This window comes from Halictus rubicundus, unplaced genomic scaffold (assembly GCF_050948215.1).
Source record: "Halictus rubicundus isolate RS-2024b unplaced genomic scaffold, iyHalRubi1_principal scaffold0709, whole genome shotgun sequence".
In the NCBI taxonomy this organism is placed as follows: domain Eukaryota; kingdom Metazoa; phylum Arthropoda; class Insecta; order Hymenoptera; family Halictidae; genus Halictus; species Halictus rubicundus.
This window is the reverse complement of record NW_027489250.1, coordinates 12,501-22,500: the sequence shown is the minus strand read 5'-3', so window position 1 is coordinate 22,500 and position 10,000 is coordinate 12,501. Positions and strand designations below refer to the sequence as shown.

General features: G+C 54.5%; 1 non-coding gene and 1 pseudogene across 1 annotated transcript; both read left to right on the top strand.

Moving 5' to 3' along the window:
• The first annotated feature begins 834 nt into the window (after positions 1 to 834).
• On the top strand, positions 835 to 989 carry LOC143364572 (5.8S ribosomal RNA). Its single transcript, XR_013084188.1, has one exon. It is a non-coding gene; the product is annotated as a 5.8S ribosomal RNA (ribosomal RNA).
• Positions 990 to 2,334: 1,345 nt separating this feature from the next.
• Positions 2,335 to 10,000, top strand: part of LOC143364575 (large subunit ribosomal RNA) — a 10,466-nt pseudogene continuing 2,800 nt past the window's right edge.

The window sequence follows — 10,000 nt, the reverse complement described above, 5'->3', positions numbered from 1 at the left end:
TATTCGAGAGGACCGGCTGCGTAGCTCGCGTAAAGCTGTGTGCGATTCTGACACTCTACTCTCTGTGTGGCGATAATACAGTGCACAAGAGCTTGGGACGAACGATCGCGCACGGCCAGAGCCGGCTGTGAAGTCCGCTAGTATCGAATAATCTTTCTCCGTGCACAATTGGAAATGTGTTTCGAGAGGACCGGCTGCGTAGCTCGCGTAAAGCTGTGTGCGATTCTGACACTCTACTCTCTGTGTGGCGATAATACAGTGCACAAGAGCTTGGGACGAACGATCGCGCACGGCCAGAGCCGGCTGTGAAGTCCGCTAGTATCGAATAATCGTTCTCCGTGCACAATTGGAAATGTGTTTCGAGAGGACCGGCTGCGTAGCTCGCGTAAAGCTGTGTGCGATTCTGACACTCTACTCTCTGTGTGGCGATAATACAGTGCACAAGAGCTTGGGACGAACGATCGCGCACGGCCAGAGCCGGCTGTGAAGTCCGCTAGTTATCGAGTTCATTCTCCAATAAGAGAGAGGAGGAGGAGAAGTGTCGGGATCCAGTATCGGGTTGTCTATGATCCCCGTCGTTTTCTGAATTCTCCTCCTGTGTTTTCCACTTTAAAGGTTTTTCAATGTATTTTCCGCCCGGCCGTCGGATACGTGTGCGCATTGCAATCGCGTACTCGCGACGGTTTCCGTTTCTACGGACGATCGTGTGTCGTCCTTAAAAACGACGCCTGAATCTCCTTCGCGCGCTGGTTGGAGCTTTCAGGTATCGGCGTTCTTATGAACCGCAGAACAAGAGATATAATTATATATTGATTATAAATCAAATTATACGATTACCCTGAACGGTGGATCACTTGGCTCGTGGGTCGATGAAGAACGCAGCTAATTGCGCGTCAACGTGTGAACTGCAGGACACATGAACATCGACATTTCGAACGCACATTGCGGTCCACGGATACAATTCCTGGACCACGCCTGGCTGAGGGTCGTTTACGTAACCAAATACTGCTTGCGTTGCTCTTGTAAGTCCCCGCCGTCGCTTACCTCTCCATGTCGAATTGTGGAGGGCGCAAAGAGCGTTTCTGAGTCGGGTTGCAAAGATGCTACGTACGAGCGAACGATGGACGTTTCGTCGGCGTTTGACGCGGTTCTGTGAAAATTGCAAATTTTACATTGCGTCTAACGGTTTCGTGAGAAGAAGGAAATAGGAATGGGTATCGCATTCGGACTTGCGTGAGTGTTTTGCGGCGTCGTGAGTCGTATTTTCAATACGACCGCCCGTGAACACCGCTCCGACGATCGAAATCTCTCTCTCCTCTCTCTCTGGAACGATTCGCATTGCGGAAGAAGCGTTTCACTCTCGAACATTTTACGCGCTCCCGACGTCGTCTGAAATGATGCGTATACGAAAGGTATAAGAGTCTCAAGAGACTACAGTGAATGGACACAAATAAAGAAAGAGATACCGGACACCCGTGTAAAATCTGTGTGCGCAACTGTGGCGTGCAACGTAAGCCCCAGGGAGATATATAAAATAAAATACGTCTGTGCGTGGATGTGTCTCTCTACACATAATTGCGGCGGAGGGTCGTCGTTGCCAGCGACTTCGACAAACATATTCTTAGAGTTCGCGAGACAGTGGTCTCTCGTTCTACGAACGCTTTGATGACTGATGGACATAGCAACATTTGGCATTGTGCGGGATGCGCACGCGTACTTGTATCGGGTCGAATAATTTCCCCGTCGTCGCGTGTCCTCGCTAATCCGTTGCGGATTCCATCGCCACGTTCGTTGAATTGAATGACGACCGAGATCTCGTGTCTCTTTGGTTTGATCGATGATATCGCGTCGTGCAGCGTTTCTGTACCCCCGTGTGTCTAGTGTAGTAGAGAAACCCCACCGGGTGTTGAAAATATATATATATATATACTCCTCTATGGAGTGGCTTTCGAACATCGTTGTCACCACAACGTGTTGTCACGCAGAGCACGAGAAGGTGAAGGTGAAAACAAACCTTTGTCGGTCGCCCCATGTCTTTTTTTCTTCATTGTCGATCGCGAGACCGCGCGATCTGTCGGTCGTCCAGTCCCCGGAAGTTCTTTTCGACGGACGTTAAAGTTAACCGGCCGATCGTCTAGCGAGAGTTTCCGATCGACGAACAAAATGAAGAAATCTCTATATATACATTATATAGAGAAAAGACACTTTGGTGTGGCGCATAAGATATATGGTTTTGTTTTTTTTTTTTTTTTTTTTTTTGTGCTCCTCTGTACGTTCTCGCGTACTTTTAATGCTTTCGGTGAAATATACGAAACATTTTTTTTTCACGTTTGACGACCTCAGAGTAGGCGAGATTACCCGCTGAATTTAAGCATATTACTAAGCGGAGGAAAAGAAACTAACAAGGATTTCCTTAGTAGCGGCGAGCGAACAGGAATGAGCCCAGCACTGAATCCCGCGGTTCCGCCGTTGGGAAATGTAGTGTTTAGGAGGGTCCATTTATCCCGTGACGTCGAACCGCGTCCAAGTCCATCTTGAATGGGGCCATTTACCCGTAGAGGGTGCCAGGCCCGTAGCGACCGGTACGCGTTTCGGGAGGACCTCTCCTTAGAGTCGGGTTGCTTGAGAGTGCAGCCCTAAGTGGGTGGTAAACTCCATCTAAGGCTAAATATGACCACGAGACCGATAGCGAACAAGTACCGTGAGGGAAAGTTGAAAAGTACTTTGAAGAGAGAGTTCAAGAGTACGTGAAACCGTTCAGGGGTAAACCTGAGAAACCCAAAAGATCGAATGGGGAGATTCATCGTCGACGAGGCTGGCTTCCGTTGGTGCGCAGATACCCCGTATGGGCCTTCGTGGTTTCCAGTGCGAGGGTACACCATCTTCGGCAAATGTTCCGGTCGCGTAGTCGTGCACTTCTCCCTTAGTAGAACGTCGCGACCCGTTGCGTGTCGGTCTACGGCCCGAGTTGTTGCCTGTCGTGTCGCTACGTGCGCACACGACAGACGCTCGATCGCCTGGCCGGCTGCGTGACGGTACTCTGACGGTATCGGGCCGCAACCAATCCATTCTCGAATGTGTGTGCGTCAGGCCCGCCGCAAGCTCGGTTAGTTTTACCCGAAGGTACGGACCTGGTGCCGGCTTCGGGCCTAACCAGCTGTTAGCAGGCGGTGTCCTCGGACTGGCCAAGCTTCGAATTACCGGTCAGCGACGCTACTGCTTTGGGTACTCTCAGGACCCGTCTTGAAACACGGACCAAGGAGTCTAACATGTGCGCGAGTCATTGGGACATGTAAACCTAAAGGCGCAATGAAAGTGAAGGTCGTACCTTTGCGTCGACCAAGGGAGGATGGGCCGCGTTACGATGCGGCCTCGCACTCCCGGGGCGTCTCGTTCTCATTGCGAGGAGAGGCGCACCCAGAGCGTACACGTTGGGACCCGAAAGATGGTGAACTATGCCTGGTCAGGACGAAGTCAGGGGAAACCCTGATGGAGGTCCGTAGCGATTCTGACGTGCAAATCGATCGTCGGAACTGGGTATAGGGGCGAAAGACTAATCGAACCATCTAGTAGCTGGTTCCCTCCGAAGTTTCCCTCAGGATAGCTGGCACTCGCTCGTTCTCTTTGGTGAACGTGTGCGAGTCTCATCTGGTAAAGCGAATGATTAGAGGCCTTGGGGCCGAAACGACCTCAACCTATTCTCAAACTTTAAATGGGTGAGATCTCTGGCTTGCTTGGATCAATGAAGCCACGAGATATTATTTGGATCAGAGTGCCAAGTGGGCCAATTTTGGTAAGCAGAACTGGCGCTGTGGGATGAACCAAACGCAGAGTTAAGGCGCCTAAGTCGACGCTTATGGGATACCATGAAAGGCGTTGGTTGCTTAAGACAGCAGGACGGTGGCCATGGAAGTCGGAATCCGCTAAGGAGTGTGTAACAACTCACCTGCCGAAGCAACTAGCCCTGAAAATGGATGGCGCTGAAGCGTCGCGCCTATACTCCGCCGTCAGCGGCAAGTGGGGTTGGACGTTTGCGCTGCTGCGTAAACGTCCTCCATGAAGCTCTGACGAGTAGGAGGGTCGCGGCGGTGTGCGCAGAAGGGTCTGGGCGTGAGCCTGCCTGGAGCCGCCGTCGGTGCAGATCTTGGTGGTAGTAGCAAATACTCCAGCGAGGCCCTGGAGGACTGACGTGGAGAAGGGTTTCGTGTGAACAGCCGTTGCACACGAGTCAGTCGATCCTAAGCCCTAAGAGAAATCCTATGTAGATGAGGTGTCCTAAGAGCAAATGTACAAACACAAAACACACACCCATCGGGCGAAAGGGAATCCGGTTTCTATTCCGGAACCCGGCAGCGGAACCGCATACCATTCGGGCCCTCGTAAGAGTGTTCGTCGGGGTAACCCAAAATGACCTGGAGACGCCGTCGGGAGATCCGGGGAGAGTTTTCTTTTCTGTATAAGCGTTCGAGTTCCCTGGAAACCTCTAGCAGGGAGATAGGGTTTGGAACGCGAAGAGCACCGCAGTTGCGGCGGTGTCCGGATCTTCCCCTCGGACCTTGAAAATCCAGGAGAGGGCCACGTGGAGGTGTCGCGCCGGTTCGTACCCATATCCGCAGCAGGTCTCCAAGGTAAAGAGCCTCTAGTCGATAGATTAATGTAGGTAAGGGAAGTCGGCAAATTGGATCCGTAACTTCGGAATAAGGATTGGCTCTGAGGAGCGGGGCGTGTCGGGCTTGGTCGGGAAGCGGGTCTGGCTGACGTGCCGGGCCTGGGCGAGGTGAACACATTATTGCGAATCCGAGCTCGGTCCCGTGCCTTGGCCTCCCGCGGATCTTCCTTGCTGCGAGGCTTCCGTCTTGAACGGTCGTCCTCTTCGGCCGCCATTCAACGCTCAGCTCAGAACTGGCACGGACTAGGGGAATCCGACTGTCTAATTAAAACAAAGCATTGCGATGGCCCCCACGGGTGTTGACGCAATGTGATTTCTGCCCAGTGCTCTGAATGTCAACGTGAAGAAATTCAAAAAAGCGCGGGTAAACGGCGGGAGTAACTATGACTCTCTTAAGCAGCTAGGCTCGTCGCATCTGCTTATTAGAGCATAGTTTAGCAAGCAGTTACCTCTTCGTGGTTCCCGCTATTAGTACCCCCTCGGGGGGAAGCTAAAAACTGCCTCTGCGACCTAAGGCCCACTCTGAGGGTCTTCGGACCCATGCGCCTTCCCCCCGCCTTTGGGCCGGAGTGGGTTGGCGTCTAAATTTATTTGGACGTCCGGGGGAGGCTGGAGCTCCCGAGCTCCCCGGTGCGGCGGGTTGCCAGCCCGTCGCGCCGGTTTCGTCTACAGGCCCAAACATAGAGAGAAGAGAATATAATCTCCGGCGAGGGCCTCGGCTCGCCGGACCTGTAGACCAGGCCATGGCATCCCTGCCACCCACAGATCCTCTGCCGACAGGACGACGTGCCCCGATTCGTCGTGCCCTGGCTGACGTTCAACCACCGAACACCAACGACCCAGTACCCGAAAGGGTGCACAGTCCGACACGGGGCTTCGAATGCCCAGACTGCGACTGCTCCTTCCCAACTAAGATCGGCTTGGGTGTACACCGACGTCGCATGCATCCGGATCAGGTGAACGCGCAAGTTGACGTGGAGCGAGTGAAGAAACGCTGGAGCGCTGAAGAACTGCGCTTGATGGCGAGAGAGGAGGCTTTGGCTGTCACCCAGGGAGTGCGGTTCATAAACCAACACCTCATGGCCGCACTCCCCTTTAACCGCACCCTCGAATCCATCAAAGGTGCGAGGAGGGGCGCGGACTACAAAAACCTTGTAGTCCAAGCCCTCGGCGACCTCGAGGCGTCGAGAAACGCCAACGAAGGCGCCGAGGTCCAGGATGACAGCAACTCCTCCTTTCGCTCCGCCACTAACGAACCTAGTGGAAGCCAAATGCGGAGCGAAGATGTGATCGGACCCACACCACATACGAGTCCGACACATCCGCCATCACCCCGCTCTTCACAAGGGAATGACACCCTGTGTGATTCCCTACGCGACGGATTTCGCCCGGCCATAGAAGAGTTAATCTCTGTGGTCGGGCAGGTTCGAGGGTTCGGCACTCTCACTCTCGTGGAGATTGCTAACAACTTTCTCCATGGGAGTGATGTTGCTGCCGAGCTCTGCGCGTGGGTTCAGGGTGTCTTCCCTCCTCCTCCACCGAAACGACCGCGTTCGAAAAGACCGGATGCAACCATCAGGGTGCCGAAGAAGCGACTACGTCGCCGGGAGTATGCCCGCGTACAACGGCTCATAAAGGCATATATGTCTAGAGCCGCCAGGGAGATCCTTGACGGAAGGCCTGAGGCACGGACCCCAGATGTCGCAACCATGGCTGCACACTGGGGCCCATTCGTGTCCCAAGAGTCCTCTCCCGTCACGGATACGAGGCGTGCACCATACTCGCCCTCCCTGGAGTACGTGTGGCACCCGGTGACGTGTGACGAAGTGGACAACGTCACAATGTCCAACTCTTCGGCGCCTGGTATTGATGGTATCACGACGAGACAATGGAAGGCAGTTCCGACGAGCATTAAAACCCTCTTCTTCAATATCGTGCTAGCTTCGGGTGGGTTCCCTCCGGAAATGCTAATTAGCCGGACCGTGTTCGTTCCCAAGGATGATGGGGCTGGTGAGCCGAGTGACTTCCGCCCCATCAGCATCACCTCCGTCACCGTCCGCCACCTCCATAAAGTCCTAGCCAGGCGCCTTCTGGAGGCCGGACTAGTGGACGTGAGGCAGCGATGCCTCGACGATGGGTGCGCGGAGAATATCTCGGTGTTGGCCTCACTGCTCGACGATTCGCGGCGGCGTCTGCGAGAGATACACGTTGTATCTCTGGACGTCGCCAAGGCCTTCGATGCGGTGAGCCATCACGCCATCTCCGCCGTATTGGGACGAACCGGTCTGCCGGAGGGATTTTGCCGATATACCGCCCGGTTATACTCCAGCAGCAGCACGATATTTGAGGTTGAGGGCACTCGTTCGGGGGCCTTCCAAGTACGCAGAGGCGTGAGGCAGGGTGACCCCCTGTCTTCGATTCTGTTCTGTCTCGTCGTTGATGAGGTACTTCGATCAGTACCCCGCGACGTCGGTTACGAGATCGGGGGATGTCGCATTAACGCGTTCGCATACGCGGACGACATCATCCTGGTCTCGTCGACCAGGTTAGGCATGGCCGCAACCCTACGCGAAGTTGAGTCTCGGGCTGGGGAACAGGGGCTCTCGTTCAATGCACGCAAAAGTGTATGCCTGTCCATCGTACCTGCCGGCAAGCAAAAGAAGTACAAGGTCCTGACCTGCCCCCAGTACTGCCTTGCTGACGGCGCTCCAGTCAAACAGCTGGCGCCGTCTGAGCAATGGCGGTATTTGGGGGTGGACTTCAGACCTATAGGTCTGGTGCGAGCCGGCAGCGTACTTAATACTGAGATGGACAGGTTAACGAGGGCCCCACTGAAACCGCAACAGCGACTCAAGATCCTTCGCTCGTTCCTCATCCCGCGATTCTACCACGTGCTCGTCCTGTCGGGTACAACTCTGGGGAAACTCAGAGCACTCGACAGGCGAGTACGTGAGGCTATTCGCAAATGGTTGCGGCTCCCGCACGATACACCCGTTGGATATTTCCACACCTCGTGCAGGATGGGAGGCCTAGGCATCCCATCCTTCGCCACCACCGTGCCCGGTTTAATGCTCACCCGCCTTCAACGCCTGGCGACTTCCTCCTCCCCAGCCGTGAGAGCAGTTGCCGAGTCCAGCTGGGTCGACAAAAGACTTAGCTGGGCAGAGCGCGCTCTCACGAAGGACGGAATAATTCTGTCGTCCAAAGAGAGGAGAGAAGAATGGTGGGCCAAACATCTGTACCGGGCGGTGGACGGGCATGAGCTGCGAGAGTGTGGAAAATCCAACCTTTCCACGTGGTGGATCGATGCGGGATCCTACGGTGTACCCGGACGGGACTATGTCCAATACCATCACGTCCGGGTCAACAGTCTACCCACGCGCATCCGTACCTCGCGTGGCATCCGACGGGAGACCAGAGAGCTGCAGTGCCGGGCGGGCTGTCATGTCACTGAGACAGCAGCCCACGTTATCCAGGCCTGCCACCGTACACACGGAGGTCGCATCAAGCGACACGACGCCGTGTGTAAGGTGTTAGCCTCTGGCCTCCGAGATGCGGGGTGGACTGTCACCGTAGAGCCTCGGTACCAGACTTCGGCTGGACTGAGGAAGCCTGACCTGGTCGCTGAAAGGAGCAGTCGCATAAGCGTGATCGATGTGCAAGTGGTCAGCGGCGCCACTTCTTTGGACGACCAACATGAGACGAAGAGGAAATACTACGCGGATAATCTCGATATTACCCGCATCCTAACGGCGGACACACGGATCTCTCCGAGTAGTATTTCCTTTTCGTCCTGCACACTTTCGTGGCGAGGTGTGTGGTCGTCCAAATCCGCTGACTATCTTCTGGGTCTGGGGCTCCCCAAAAAGCTTCTGTGTGGAATCACCACGAGAGTGCTTCAGGGGAGCCACACAAATTGGGTTCGGTGGAACAGAATGGCTGGCCTGGGCGTGCGGGAGGGGCACCCGCGCGTCGGCATTGGATAGGTGGATGGCGGAGGTGCTAATGCGCCTCGTTTAAAAATTGGGTTACCCGTCCCCACTCCATCTTCTGACGGGCAATATGCCAACAGGCAGCCATCGTGCTGTGAGGAGGGGTTTTAGTCGGTAGGCCACATTTAGTGGGAGTCCGACACTACCCTTTTAGAACAAAGGGTGTGCAGAACTGCATTTCCCCTCCTCGGCAAAAAAAAAAAAAAAAAAAAAAAAAAAAAAAAAAAAATAGCCAAATGCCTCGTCATCTAATTAGTGACGCGCATGAATGGATTTGGATTAACGAGATTCCCTCTGTCCCTATCTACTGGGTCTTATAAGCGTCAGGGACTTATATCATGGTATAACCCTGACGCACCAACCCCTCCTTCACGTGGTAGGACCTGGACACCTTCGGGTGACTAACGGGGCTCTGGTAAGAGAGTTCCTGCGAGAGTTCTCGCCATGCGACAACCGCAGCTCTGGGAAGAGAGCTCTTGCGGAGTTGTCGCATGGCGGGGACCGCGGCTCTCAGAGAGCTCTGCGTGAGTTGTCGCTCTGCGACAACCGCGGCTCTCTCATTAAGAGAGTTCTGGCGGAGTCATCGCTTTGCGATGACCGCGGCTCTCAGGGAGCCCATGCGTGTGTTATTGTTCGCGATAACCGCGGCTCTCACCCGGAAGACTCCCCTCTGCCGCGACGACCCACCGGATACATCCGGTGGTATGTTGCAGAACGGGAGAAACGGGGGGCTTACCTTAGCCGGTCGGCCTAACGGGGAGGCGAACCCCTTGAACAAACCCTTAACCTCTAAGCTGAGAACGCGGCGAAAGAGGTCCCGTGCTTACACGGGCGGTCGGTGGGTCCATCGACCATTAGCGCAACCTCAAGACACCTGGCGAAATCTTGAGCGTAAAAGCCTTCTCCCCGGAAAGGGCGTCACCCGGGGAGCGACCGTCTTTCGTCCCTACTCGTGGGAACAATCATGAATACTGACCAAAACACTAAAAACAAAACGAAGAAGAAGGGAGGAAAGAAGGAAGAAAAGAAAGGAGAAAAAAAGAAGACGGGCTGGGAGGTGGAAATAGAAACGACCCAGACAGACAGGGACACAGCTACTGTCTGGGACGACGAATCAGACCAATACACGGACGATCCCTACGACACAGAGTGGGACATGAGTCAAGAAGACTTTAATTGGGAATTTCCCAAGAATAGAAAGCGTAAGAACAAGCAATCAGGTGACTCGTGCAGCGAGTCACACAAGAAATTAATAAAAGATGTAAAAATTGAGCTGGAGCGGTTCGACGAACTGCCACTCAGCCCAGAGGAAAACCTCAGAAGGTTCCTCAGGGGACTC